Here is a 15419-nt window from a genome sequence, read left to right on the forward strand (position 1 = left end):
GTGTTTTACAGTCTTCCCGCAAAAACATGACATAATTTATTTCCTGATTTTTGTGCACCGTCGTGACTGCACCACCAAGTTGACTTAGCCTGTCAGTACAGACTAACCTTTTTGCGTCCACCCAGCACACTTCAACATCTGACCTGCTGCCCAGGCGAAAATTTGCGTTAATGACATCCTCTCGCATCATGTACTTGGAGGTACTAACCCAGCTAAGAACATACTACACCTAATAGCTATAATTATTGTCTGCAAATAATACAAATACTGATGTAACTTTGTTCAGTTCACCGCCCTCAATCACCAACAGAAATATCTACAATTACGCCCATTACATCATGACGGTAGCCAGACCTGCACCTCTTCGTCGGAAGCAAATCGAATGCCTCAAATGTGTTTCCTCATTGCTCCAGAAAAATGGAAATCGCAAGGGAAGAGATGGAGGCTGTGTGGAGGATGTGTAAGGACTGCCCAGCGAAACTTCTGCAGCGTAGTCGAAACAACCTTGGCGACATTTGGGTAGAGTACTCTGCAGAAGGTTCGCTAGGAAGCCCTTGCACATCTTCCACACAGTCAAAAATATTCAGATGTTTTTGAAATCTTATGGGACTTAACTGCTAAGGTCATCAGTCCCTAAGCTTACAAACTACTTGACCTAAATTATCCTAAGGACAAACACACACACCCATCCCGAGGGAGGACTCGAACCTCCATCGGGACCAGCCGCACAGTCCATGTCTGCAGCGCAAAAGACCGCTCGGCTAATCCCGCGCGACTCCACACAGTCCCGATCTCTCATTATGCAATTTCCATATATTTGGAGCCCTGAAGGATGTCATTTGTGGCCACGATTTGCACCTGACGAAGAGGTGCACGTCTCGCTATAATCATGGTTTCCTAGGCAACCACAGACATTTTTCCATGAAGGCAGTGTCTTTCTTGTCTCACAGTGGGATCAGTTTATTAACAGTTATGGTGATTGCTTTTGAATTAATAAACAGTTTACTTACTTTTTTTCTGGTCGTCTCGTTTTCATTCAGCGCTCGAGAAGCAGCATGGCTATAGCAAAACAAGTACCCTCAGAGACACCAACCACATCACACAACATTTCAAGCTCTTTTTCTGTGTTTGCGTAATTTTGGGTCTTTTCAGACAGACGTCCCCCTGCGGGGTCGGGGGTTAGAATAGGCCCGCGGTATTCCTGCCTGTCGTAAGAGGCGACTAAAAGGAGTCTCACATGTTTCGGCCTTATGTGATGGCCCCTCTCGGGTTTGACCTCCATCCTTCTAAATTATTCCGAAGAGCGAGCCAATTGGGGAAGGGCGCCTTACATGGTGCACTGTATCCGTCGTGCAATTAGACCTTTAGCCGGCTTTCTCGTCGTTGTAATAGTGTCCCGCTCGTTTTCGATCTCTTTGGGCGAGGATACGTCCCTAGGTGCGATTACCACGCTGCACTCTGCAGTGTTTCTTTTAACTGCGACGACGACCTTGGACATTTTTGCACCTAAGATCCAGCACGGTAGTCAGTCCGTTGTGGTGGGGCCGCCATGTACCCTCTTGGTTGTAGCCCACTGACAACACAGGGATCGCTCTACTGATACCTGCGCCGTTAACTCCCCACGTATGCCAAGGAGTAGATGCCCATCTCCCTGGGGCGTCAGGACTCCCGGCAATGGCCATCCTGCCAGGTGGCCTTTGCTGCGGCTGGGTGGCGCCCGTGGGGAGGGCCCTTGGTCGGAGTAGGTGGCATCAGGGCGGATGTCCCGCAATGAAGAGTGGTACATCATCTCTCGCTGGCGGCCAGCCGCCAGCAGTCTCTAAGCGTTCTCGGGCTCAATTTAATGCTGAGAAGTACGATCCGAAAACGTTCCCCTCCCTGGCCACGCCGTGGGAAGAGCGTAAGTCTCAGGATGGAGGTAACAGTTATTCGCCCCGATTCTTAGTTTGCACGAGAGCTGATGGGGAGTTTTTGCTCTCCACAAAGCCTCAGTTCTTCGTCGAGCATTTAGAGGACAAGTTTGGGGAGGTAGAGGGCTTGTCTAAAATGCGCTCTGGGTCAGTACTGATACAAACGGCATCCTCCGCCCAGTCACGCAGGTTACTTGCTCGTGACAAGTTGGGGATGTTAACGTTACTATTACACCACATAAGAGTTTAAATATGGTCCAGGGTGTTATTTTCCATAGGGACCTCCTTTTGCAGTCTGATGACGAGCTGCGCGCCAACTTAGAACGTAGAGGTGTTCATTTCGTCCGGCGCGTTCATCGGGGTCCGAGGGACAATCAGGTTGCTACCGGTGCCTTCATCTTGGCCTTCGAGGGTGATACGTTACCGGAAAAGGTCAAGGTGATGGTCTACCGATGTGACGTCAAGCCCTATATCCCTCCCCCGATGCGGTGCTTCAAGTGCTGGAAGTTCGGCCATATGTCTTCCCGCTGCACTTCCAGCCTCACATGTCGAGATTGCGGACGCCCATCTCATCCCGATACTCCATGTGACCCGCCTCCCATCTGCGTCAACTGCGGGGAGCACCATTCACCTTGCTCGCCAGACTGCAGAATGTTCCAGAAAGAGCGCAAAATCATGGAATATGAGACCCTGGACCGACTGACTTATACTGAGGCCAAAAGGAAATACGACCGATTACATCCAGTGAGAATGACATCTTCCTACGCCGCTGCTACAACACCTGTGCTCGCCCCATCAGTTTCGCGACTTCCGGCCGGATCGACGAGTGGTACAACTCCTCCTGCCCCCTTGACAGTGGGGGGCTCTACCCACCGGGTTGCTCCTGTGCCACCTACCTCAGGAGCAACACCATCCCCCCCCCCCCCCCATCGGGGACGTCGGTCCCCGCTTCTAAGCCGGCGAAGTGTCCAACTTCTTCGGCTTCTCACGCTCGCAAGGGGTCCCTTGGGTCCCTCCCTTCCCACGCTTCCACCAGCGGGAAGGCTGACGACCGACAGTGGCGTAAGTGCCCACAATCAGCTGGTCGTAGGGCTTCACGATCCTCCTCAGTCCCGGAGACTGAATCGGTGAAGCCCTCCCAGCCAGTGAAACCCAAGGAGCAGCGTGAGAAATCAAAGAAGAAGAGCTCTAAGCTCAGGGAACTCGCGGTGGCAGCCACCCCACCGCAACCTTCCAACTCTGCGTCTGAGGACGAGGTGGAGATTCTGGCGTCCGCTGAGGACCTCAATCTCGCCGGTCCCTCAGACGCCATGAACAGCACTAGCGCAGGTGCTCAATCGGAGGCAGCAGGTGATCCAGCGGCGTAATCTGCCTTCCCTGTCCCGTCACGCCTTTCCCAGCCATGGACAACACCATCCTCCAGTGGAACTGCAGCGCTTTCTTCCACCATCTAACTGAGCTCCGCCAACTTATCAGCCTTCACCCTTTCTTCTGCATTGCTCTGCAGGAAACTTGGTTTCCAGCAATGCAAACCCCCGCCCTCCGTGGCTATCGGGGTTATTAACAGAACCGAGCAGCTTATGAAAGGGTGTCTGGTGGCGTCTGTATATATGTCCTTCACACTCTGCACAGCGAGTCTGTCCCTCTCCAGACACCTTTAGAGGCTGTCGCTGTACGGGTGTGGACGCCACAGGCTGTTACCGTCTGCAGTCTTTACCTTCCACCGGATGGTGGTGTCTCGCAGCATGTCCTGGCTGCACTGGTAGCCCAATTGCCGCCACCTTTCTTGCTATTGGGCGACTTCAACGCCCACAACCCTCTGTGGGGTGGGTCAGTGGCAACAGGTCGAGGCGCCATCGTTGAGCATTTATTGTCGCAGCTCGATCTCTCGCTGTTAAATGATGGTGCCTTCACTCACTTCAGTGTGGCGCATGGCACATACTCCGCCATTGACCTTTCCATGTGTAGCCCTAGCCTCTTACCGTCTGTCCAATGGAGTGTGCATGACGACCTGTGTGGTAGTGACCACTTTCCGATCTTTCTGTCACTACCACAGCGTCACTCTTCTGGGCACCCTAGCAGATGGGCTATGAATAAGGCTGACTGGGACTTGTTCTCCTCCACTGCCGCTATTGAGCCTCTCTCTACTGATGACATTGATGCAGTGGTTCAATCGGTCACCACCGGCATCGTTACTGCCGCCGAATCTGCCATTCCCCGTTCTTCTGGGTCCCCTCGGCGGAGGGCTGTGCCTTGGTGGTCGCCTGAGATCGCTGAAGCGATTAAAGATTGCCGGCGGGCGCTCCAGCGTCACAAGCGACGTCCCTCCATCGACCACCTTATCGCCTTCAAACGGCTGCGTGCGCGGGCCCGCCTCGTTATCCGCCAAGGCAAGAAGGAGTGCTGGGAGCGGTATGTGTCCACCATTGGCCTCCATGTCACTCCATCGCAGGTCTGGGCCAAGATTCGACGCGTCTACGGCTATAGGACCCCTGCCAGCGTCCCTGCGCTCTCACTGAATGGAGCAGTTTGTACAGACTCCGACGTCATTGCAAGCCGCTTGGCAGAGCATTTTGCTATGAGTTCCGCTCCCTGGCCTTCCGCTCCATTAAAGAGCGGATGGAACGTCGGAGCCTTTCGTTTCGCACCCACCATCCAGAATCGTACAATGTTCCATTCAGTGAGTGGGAATTCCGCAGTGCCCTTGCCGCTTGCCCTGATACCGCTCCTGGACCAGATAGCATCCACTGCCAGATGCTGAAACACCTCTCAGTGGACTGCCAGCGACGGCTCCTCGACCTTTACAACCGTATTTGGGTCGAGGGTGAGTTTCCGTCGCAATGGCGGGCGAGTATCGTTATCCCCATTCTGAAACCAGGCAAGAACCCTTTGGAGGTGGACAGCTACCGCCCCATTAGCCTCACCAACGTTCTTTGCAAGCTTCTCGAACGGATGGTGAGCCGGCGCTTGACTTGGGTACTGGAGTCTCGGGGCCTTCTGGCTCCGTCTCAGGGTGGGTTCCGTAAAGGCCGCTCCGCCGCCGACAATCTGGTGAGCCTGGAGTCGGCCATCCGTACTGCCTTTGCCCGCCGTCAGCACCTGGTCGCTGTCTTTTTCGACATGCGGAAGGCGTACGATACGGCTTGGCGTCATCTCATCCTTTCTACGCTTCATGGATGGGGTCTTCGGGGCCCTCTGCCGATCTTTATCAGAAATTTTCTGTCGTATCGTACCTTCCGCGTGCATTTCGCAGCCTCATATAGTTCCACCCACGTCCAGGAGAACGGTGTGCCACAGGGTTCTGTTTTAAGTGTCTGCCTGTTTTTAACAGCCATTAACAGGCTCGCTGCGGCCGTGGGAAATTCTGTCTCTGCTTCCCTGTATGCTGACGACTTCTGCCTTTATTACAGCTCTCCTGGCATTGCAGTTGTTGAACGTCAGCTACAGGGTGCTATCCGCAAGGCGCACTCTTGGGCTGTAGCTCATGGGTTCCAGCTTTCGGCAGCCAAGACCTGCGTTATGCATTTCTGCCGGCGACGCACTGTCCACCCGGAGCCGCGGCTTTATCTTGCCGGCGAACTTCTTTCAGTGGTGGAATCACACAGGTTTTTGGGGGTGGTTTTCGATTCCCGGTTGACTTGGCTGCCTCATATCCGGCAGCTTAAACAGGCGTGTTGGCGGCATCTCAACGCTCTGAGATGCTTGAGCCACACCCGCTGGGGCGCCGACCGATCTACCCTGTTGCGGCTCTACCAGGCGTTAATCCAGTCCCGCCTGGATTATGGGAGCCTGGCTTATGGCTCAGCATCCCCCTCTGCGTTGCGGGTGCTGGACCCAATACTACACAGCAGGATCCGACTTGCCACTGGTGCCTTCCGCACCAGCCCTGTGGACAGCATCCTTGTTGAGGCAGGTGTCCCTCCACTGCAGTTACGACGCCAACAATTACTGGCTGCTTATTCTGCCCATGTTTTTAGCTTGCCCGGGCATCCAAATTACCGTGTCCTGTTCCCGCAGTCAGTCGTCCGTCTGCCAGACCGTCGGCCCCAGTCGGGTTGTCCGATCGCCGTACGCGTCAAGGAGCTTCTCTGCTTGGGTTTTTCCCTGTTCCACCTCCTTTCCGGGCACCCCTGCGTACACCCCCGCGGTGTGTTCCTCGCCCTTGCCTTCGGTTCAACTTGGCACAGGGCTCGAAGGACCCGGTCCCTCCAGAGACCTTCCGCCGCCGCTTTTATTCCATCCTGGCCACGTATCCCGGCTCTGGAATTGTTTCCACCGACGGTTCGATGGTTGCTGGTCGTGTCGGGTGTGCGCTAACTCTAGGGGACAATTCCGAGCAACGGTCCTTGGCGGCTGGCTGCAGCGTTTACACTACTGAGCTGGTCGCCATGTTTCGAGCACTAGAGTCTATCCGCTCCTGCTCAGGTGAGTCCTTCGTTATCTGTAGCGATTCCCTGAGCGGTTTACGAGGTCTCGACCAGTGTTTTCCTCGTTCTCGTCTGGTGATGGCTATCCATGAGTCCCTGCATACTCTTGCGCGTTGCGGCCGCTCTGTGGTCTTTGTGTGGACCCCCGGTCATGTCGGTATCCCGGGCAATGAACATGTTGACCGCCTGGCGAAAGAGGTCACGAGACAACCGTCTCTGGATGTTGGCCTCCCAGAGGCTGATTTGCAGGCAGTCCTCCGCCGATATGTTTTGGCGCTTTGGGACGCTGAATGGCGCGATCGGATCACGCCCAATAAACTCCGTGCCATTAAGGAGACGACGACTGTGTGGCGGTCATCCATGCGAGCCAACCGCAGGGACTCAGTCGTCCTTTGTCGGCTCCGCATTGGTCACTCCCGGCTGACACACAGTTACTTACTGCGCCGGGAGGACCCTCCCGTATGTCGCTGCGGGGCGGCTTTGACGGTGGCCCCCTTTTAGCTGTGGTCAGGCAGACATTTGCGCTGCCTGATACGCTCCCTGCCATTTTATCTGATGACCCTGTTATGGCTGCCTCAGTTTTACGTTTTATTAGGGCAGGGGGTTTTTATTCTTTAATCTGAGTGTTTCTGTTTTATTTTATTGTTTTGTGTTGATTCTGGCCTCTGGCCTCCGGTTTTAAACTGATTTTTGTAATGTTTTTTAAGTGGTTGGCTTTTCCTTTTTTTTTATTTCTATGGTCGGCCAACCTCCGTCACACTCTGTGTGCCTGGTCTTTGTCTGTTTCTCTTGTTCTGTGTCGTCTGTGCTCTATTCTGTTAATCGTTTTTATTTTCTGTGGGTGTTTTTAGTACTTGGAAAAAGGGACCGATGACCGTAGCAGTCTGGTCCCTTTAATCCCACAAACCTACCAACCAACCAATCAGACAGACGAATGTGCAGGGAGGCAGCGGAGTGTGGATACACCAGATTTAAATACCGAATTCTGCATGATACAAGTTCCAGGCAAGTGGACCGCCAACATGGTGTAAGACAATTTACGATTATGTGTACCCCATATGACAACCCCTATCACTTGGAATGAGTGCGAGGATTATCAGCAGCGGATTTCCCTTTACGGGAAGGATTTTGTAGATGGTTTTTGCACCATTACATAACATCGGAAATTCACTGAGGCTTTTTGCGGATGATGCTGATGTATATCGAGAGGTTGTAACAATGGAAAATTGTACTGAAATGCAGGAGGATCTGCAACGAATTGACGCATGGTGTAGGGAATGTCAATTGAATCTCATTGTAAACAATTGTAATATGCAGCGAATACACAAAAAGAAAGATCCTTTATCATTTAGCTACAATATAGCAGGTCAGCAACTAGAAGTAGTTAATTCCATAAATTATCTGGGAGGAGGCATTAGGAGTGATTTAAAATAGAATGACCATATAAAATCAATCGTCGGTAAAGCAGATGCCAGACTGAGATTCATTGGAAGAATCCTAAGGAAATGCAATCCGAAGTAGATTACAGTACACTTGTTCGCCCACTGCTTGAATACTGCTCACCAGTGTGGGATCCGGACCAGACAGGGTTGACAGAAGAGATAGAGCAGATCCAACGGAGAGCAGCGCGCATCGATGCAGGACCATTTAGTAAACGCAAAATCGTTACGGAGATGATGGATAAATTCCAGTGGAAGACTCGGCAAGGGAGTCAAGCAGTACATTGGCTCCGCCTACGTATATCTCGGAAAGAGACCATGTGGATAAAATCAAAGAGATTACAGCCCACACAGGGGCATACCGACAATCTTTCTTTCCACGAACCATACGAGACTGGAATAGAAGAGAGAACCGATAGAGGTACTCAAGGTACACTCAGCCACACACCGTCAGGTGGCTTGCGGAGTATGGATGTAGATGCAGATTATGGGATTTCTGTCATCAATCCTCTTTACTGACGAAGCAGCCATTACCAGAACTGTGATTCTCAATCCGCATAATCTTCATCTGCGGTCTACGAACACAGCACGTGGTAGAACAACTTCCATTCGTCAGCCTCATCTACAGTAGCAATGATGCATTTCCGGACACATGCTCATGGGGCCTTTTTTCCTATTTCCAGTCAGTAATGCGCCCCTTCAGTTTGTCAGTTTTATTAATGTTGCTGTAGGCTGAGCGCAGCTGCTACGCTGGCCTACCACGGCCAAATACGTAACGCGATTTTGCAAACGTATCTGTAGAAACGTCTCATTGTTGTCACAGCTCTGTAGACGACTGGTGTTTTTCAACTGCAGGCGTTGGCGCTTTGCAACTGAAAGCTGGAAACCGCGCAGCGATCTGTCATGGACCCTCTTACGCCGCCTCGACTAATAGTCTGTAATACAGGTGACGTCAACGAATTCATCGTTTTTCCCCGTTACTCGTATCGAACTGTGTGCGACAAAATCTGTTCTGTCTACTGTGCAGTTCACTCTGTAGGCGCTGAAGTGTTTACTGAGGTGGCGTCTATTGACCCACCGTGGCTTGATCGATCTGCGGTTTCCGGATTTTCGTGAAAGCCGGCGTACAGCCTCGTCACTCCCAGCCGGTGCCGTCGCGTGCTGGAGGCGCCAGTCCCTCGTCTGCGGCCATTACCAAAATTCGCTACCGTTCTTCTCTCTTTTGTTGTCGCATAAAGAGCACGGTCAGCCCAACGCAACGACCTGCCGGCTCCCGAGGACGTCAGGGTCGTGTCTGTTCGCCGGTTCGTCAAGAGCCGCCATTCTGGGAGAATTAGGTGGTTCTAGAAGAATCTCAGAATTTTGAGTCATTTTCGCGTCGACAAATTATGGTAAAAAGCTTAATGTAGGATGCCCCACCATCGTTCTTTCCCCTCAGATGTGATCTGCCTTGTTTACTCATCGATGATCTGGTTTCATCCAGGCTGACATTTTCCAGAAACAAAAGTGGTGGCATTCTTGACCAACGCCCTCCCTTCCCTCATCTGAGATAAAGAAGTCATTATTCTTTTCCAAAATGAATTACGTTTTCTTTTTTTTTCTCTCTCCGCAAATACATTTCCCGAAAAATCAAACTCAGTAACTTATCTCTTTCGTTCATTTGACGGGGAAACATATAGCAAAAAAAATTTTAAATTTTGCTCATTCCGAATTTCTTGCGACGGACAGATTGACACAGCATTCACACGCTCATGCTACTCTCACCGGAAATAAACATCGCCGAGCTAAATTATATACACTGCCTGATCAAAAGCAACTGGACACCTATTAGTGGACATGAATACGGGGTACGGCCATCATCCGCCTTTACTACAGCTTGAAAGCGGGATACTTTCTGCGATATGTCTGAATGCCAGTGGAGGAATGGCAGGCCATTCTTCCTCAAGTGATGTTGGACGTTGGGGTCACGAGCGAAGTCGACCTTCCAAGCGAACCCAAACGCGATCCGTTGGGTTTAGGCTCTAGGCAGGCCAGTCCATTCAGGACTGTAATTGTCTTGAAACTAACGTCTCACTGATGCTGCTTTATGACAGGCTGTTTTGTTATGCTGATGCAAACATTCATCGTCTCCAAACCGTTCTTCTGCTATACGCACGAGACAAAGCTGTAAAATGTGTTCGTTTCCACCAACATTTATTGTGTTCTAAAGAGCAGAATCAGCCCCTCGTGGTCTCGCGGTAGCGTTCTCGCTTCCCGAGCACGGGGTCCCGGGTTCGATTCCCGGCGGGGTCAGGGATTTTTCCTGCTTCGAGATGACTGGATGTTGTTGTGTCGTCTTCATCATCATCATTCATCCCCATTACGGTCGGAGGAAGGCAACGGCAAACCACCTCCATTAGGACCTTGCCTAGTAAGGCGGTGCGGGTCTCCCGCATCGTTCCCCTATGCTCTGTAAAGAAGCATGGGACTTCATTTCATTTTCAAAGCGCAGAAAGGGGACCACACCATAATCCCGAAAACATCCCATCCCTAACGCCACTTCTCATACATTTGACTGTTGGCACTACACATGATGGCTGGTGACGGTCTCCAGGCATTCACCAAACTCAAACCTTCGGTCAGATTTTGACAGTGTTTGGCGTGATTCATCACTCCAAATTACTCGTTTCCAGTCATCCATTGTCCAGTTGCGTGGCTCTTTGCAGCACCTCATATGTCGGCTAGTACTGACTGCAGAAAGATCTGGCTCATGAGAAACAGCTCGACTGGTATACCCCTTTCTTATTTAGCTATTTACGCACAGTTCGTTAGATAGCTGGCCTGCTGTTACCACTTTGGACCTCACGAGTGACTCCTTACGCTGATTTCATGTGATTTTTTTATAACCACTCTCCCCGGTGCTCGACGTTCCGTGTCCATCAGTAGGCTACAAGAAGACGCCGGGTCTTGGTTTAATTGTCGTTGCTCCTTCGCATTTCTACTTCACAATCTCATCACCAACAGTTGACATGTGCAGCTCTGGAAGGGCTGAAATCTTCCTGATAGATCTGTTGGTCAGGTGACATCCATTGACTAGTCCACGTTCGAAGTCTGTGAGCGCTCCTGTCGTAACCTGCTTCTCTGCTGGCAACACAATACTCCCTGATTCTTTTATGCTGGCGGGTCCACTTCTCGTGACATCTAATGGTCCATTACACAGAGATGTCCGGATACTTTTGATCATGTAGTGTATTTTCATTTGTACATTGCGATTCGGAGGATTTGAAGAGTGTTCTGTGCAAACACAATCTGCGAATAATATTCTTTTTATTTGCACCAGTTCTCTCTCATTTGCTGCGTCAGTTGTATTTATCCTATTGATAATGAAAATTTCTCACTTTTGCCACTGAATATTTAGTTTGTTTCTAACCAAACGCGTTTCGCCTACTCGTTTTACCCATTATCAGTGGTCTACAATATAAAAAAAAATGTAATTGTACGTATTTTATCAGGAAATCTATAGTGTTTTCTCCCAGCAATTTTAAATAATTCGACTGTTTACTAAAATGTTGTTGCTATTTATCACTTTCTCTATTCTTTTCATGTATCCACTTGTTCTTCTGCAGGCAATAGATGCAAACAGAAAAATTTCCAATTGGTAGTAGGTCGTCCATACAAATCATGTATCTTCGCCGTACCAGAGAGCGTGTTTGGAGCAAAACAAGTATTAACGTGAACAGCATCGCGGAGTGTGAGCACGTCAACCGTTTTTGCGGCTTGCCCTTATGCGGAAGCTGTCGCAGGCGGTCCTGACAGTGGTGCGCCCAATGGAGTTTTATAGGTGTGTTAACCTCACAGTCGTCGTATCTGTATCTGGAGACCACATAGACAACTAACGTTGCCAGATTACAATCGTCTTCATAGCAAGTTATGTGGACAGCAACCACTACGTTTATGACTTGTAGCTGGTGGCTGTGTTCCATCTCTGAATTGTCCGTGACGTTCTCTCTTAGTAAGATAGTACTGCAGCATACTGCCCGTGCTAAAGGACTTACCTCGTTTACACTAGGTGTTCGGCTGTCTCTCTAGCTAGCGTGTTCTTCAGGTCTCTTACCCACTGAATATATACGTTCGTGGGTTACCGAGAGACTGGCGTTCCACCCATTCGCCAGCCACTACGACTGACGAACTCTGGCACAGATTTGGAGCCACAAGGATCTCTCATCCATACTCATTTTGTCTCGTTGCCCACCCGGGTTAGAACCATTGTTGGTGACAGAAGAAGTAACTAGACTTCACAGCCTGCACGCTCCTAAATCACTGTAAAATTGCAATCTTTACTGGTATTTCGATTTTCATGCGCAAAAGTGTAGTTGAATAATAAAGTCGTGCTGATGCCGAAGAAACACTCACTGTATTTGGGTCAAATTAATTGAAAAAAAAAATTAAAACCTTCAGATAAGGATACAGAGAGACAGGGAATTACATGCAGCTCACTCGTGCTTGACTGGCCGATAGGCATTGGGTGTGACTTGTGTAGTGCCGTCATATCCCAGCAGACAGGACTTGAGCGACAATGAATTATTTCCTGGCTCTTTTTATAATGTCCTAAGATATGAGAAGGAGTAAGTCTTCTTCATTTACTTAGGACAGGTGAGTGGAATGGAGAGGACTGTTATGATACTGGGTAGTAGTCTGGGTTTCAAACTGGTATTTTTTAAACAGTTGAACGCTAGTACCGGTAGAGGTGCCTTACTGTGGCTTTGCTTTTATGGCTCGCCGGCGTAACTCCTTCAGCAGAGTATGAAATGTATTCGCAGTTGTGAATGTGGAAAACCAAGAGCAGTGTAATGGAACTACGACAATGAAAATTTGTGCCGAACCGGGACTCTAACCTGGATTTGCCGTTTATTTGGAGCCGTCGCGTTACCAATAGTGTATCCGGGCATGCTTCACGAGGAGACCCCAAACTTCCACATGTCTCAACCATATGTCTACAACCTGGACTCGTAGATCCATTATATATATTCCAGTACAGAGGAGACATTTTAGTTGTAAGTCTCTTGCCTGGTGTCGGTGTATAAGTACGATATTGCAGTGCCTATGTTATTCCGAATTGAGGTGTTTCTTCAGCCATGCATGCATAGCCAAAGGATTGGGCACTGCGGTGGCTACAGCCATACTGAAATACAAGAAATATAATCGCTATTCGCTGCTGTGAATATGGACAACTAACAGCTGTGTAATGGAATGAAGACAATGAAAATTTGTATAGAACAGAGACTCTAACCCGAGATCGCCTTACCGTTAGGATATCCGAGCGCGCGCCTCGACTAGACCCTAACTGGCACATGTCGTCAAGGCTCTGCCTGCTCTCCTAAAGATGAACCGTAGCTGCATCAAGTAAGTACATGGGATTTGGCGAAAAGGTACGTCCGATAAATAACGAATAACAGAAATTAAACTGTAAAGCGAAGTGTCGGGAACATCTTTCAACTTTCTCTCTCTGGCTGTGGACGCACCACGTTCCTCTTTGCGTGTTGACAGAGTTACGCTATCTCGCCTGTACGAGTTTTCGCCAGTCCTGCGTAATATTTATTGATGTGGGACCTTCCTCGAGTCATTAACAAGCGTTCTCTTGTATGTAACATAAATTAAATTCGACAGCTGTGACAGCAAACTGAAATCTAGAGAGCGCCACCGATCTCACATTGAGCATGTACCGATCGTTAATAACGGATATGCCGTGAAACCGAAGCGAGTGTGTCTCCAACACTGGGCCTGGTATTAGTGTCTCGGCGCGTGTTCTCGCCAGCGGATGGACCGCAGCATCTGGCGGCGGGCGTGCCGGCGGCAGCGAACAGCTGTCGGCTGCTCCAGGTCGTTGGCGAAGTACGGCGTCCGCCTGTGCGTACGTGACGTCAGCAGCCACAGCCACGGCCGCAGATATTAATTAAAGCACGGGGCGTCTTGTCGTCGCCTACTGCGAGCTGACGCTAACCTCGCAGGATTTCTGAGGTGGCCGCGGTGTTGATGACACGTCATAGCCTTTATGTTGTGCGGTGGGCGTGCTGAATGTGCCTTCATTACCAGTGTTCCCGACCTGGGCAAGCGGCCGTGCGTCCGCAACGCAGTTTGTGTGAGTCTGTGGTTTCTTTATAGGTCTCTATATGTACTGTCACTGGAATCGTCCTAAGATCATAAAAACATTCATTCACAAAAGTGTTTCAGATTCGTTCATTTCCCTCCGTTTTCTTAACAGGGCCATGTCTAAAAGTAGAGGAACCTCAGGACGAAAATTGTAACTTTTCAAATATTAAAATACAATTACGTTGTTAAGTAAGCAAATCGTACATGAAGGCAGTTGAATTTGATACACTAACAGCTAGTGTACACGCCTAAATAGACGAAGCAGTTAAAATACATCATAGCGGATGGCATCTAAAGACAGCATGTAGAAAACACGAGTTATCTCGAGATCCCTCCGTAACTGATGGACGGTGAAACACTCGGGATCCGTTCGCAATCTGCTAATTTAGCGCTCACTCCTTATCTGTATCTCTGCTCTCTGCTTTCTGAAGCAAGGAATGGAACTCTCTCTCTCTCTCTCTCTCTCTCTCTCTCTCTCTCTCTCTCTGTCTCTCTCTCTCTCTCTCTCTCTCTCTCTCTCTCTCTCTCTCTCTGTGTGTGTGTGTGTGTGTGTGTGTGTGTGAGAGAGAGAGAGAGAGAGAGAGAGAGAGAGAGAGAGAGATTGGGGGGTGGGGAGAGGGGGGATCGCGAAAATTGAGTCGAGGGCAGAACGAGCGTTAAAACTGAAAAATGAAAGCTGATGAGGAACGAAGGAAGGAAGGACCGCTGAGCGTAAACGAAGAATAAAGAATAGAGAAAAATGAAGGAAACAAAAATGCGAGTATTCACACAGAATATTCTTCTTTAGGATGAAGCTCACCTTACATCGTTCTTCGCTTCCTAGTATATAATTATAGAAACGTGGATCTGTCTTGAGTAAACACAAATTCTCTCTTTTGACACAGAAGTAGGTTTTGGTGAAGTTTTTTCATTTTCAGTGGGTTTTCTTGTTTTCTGTTAAAAAAGATGTAAATAAATTCTTCATGGTGTTAGAAATTGGTTTGAGATTGTGGTATTAAAATTATAAACAGAGAAATATTAACACAAAAATATGTACCATAATATCACATAACTGTGCTTTTGGGGCTGTCTGACATTTACAGTACAAAAAAATGTATGTGAAATCTTATGGGACTTAACTGCTAAGGTCATCAGTCCCTAAGCTTACACACTACTTAGCCTAAATTATCCTAAGGACAAACACGCACACCCATGCCCGAGGCAGGACTCGAACCTCCGCCGGGATCAGCCGCACAGTCCATGACTGCACCGCCCTAGACCGCTCGGCTAATCCCACGCGGCTTTACAGTACAGTTGATGTTTTGTTCTAGTATGTGATCTGCAATTAACCACGTATTTTTCATAACTTGAATGATTCTGATTAACTGTAGATGACATTCTGGAACAAAATATCAACGTTACTGGAAAGGTCACATAAACATCAGTATATGATACTACGGTCTATAAATTTTTTTTGGCAAGTCTTCAAATGTAGCTCTCTATGCAAGCCTGTCATGAACTATCCTCTTCGTTTT

This window comes from Schistocerca americana, chromosome 1, assembly GCF_021461395.2.
Source record: "Schistocerca americana isolate TAMUIC-IGC-003095 chromosome 1, iqSchAmer2.1, whole genome shotgun sequence".
NCBI lineage: Eukaryota > Metazoa > Arthropoda > Insecta > Orthoptera > Acrididae > Schistocerca > Schistocerca americana.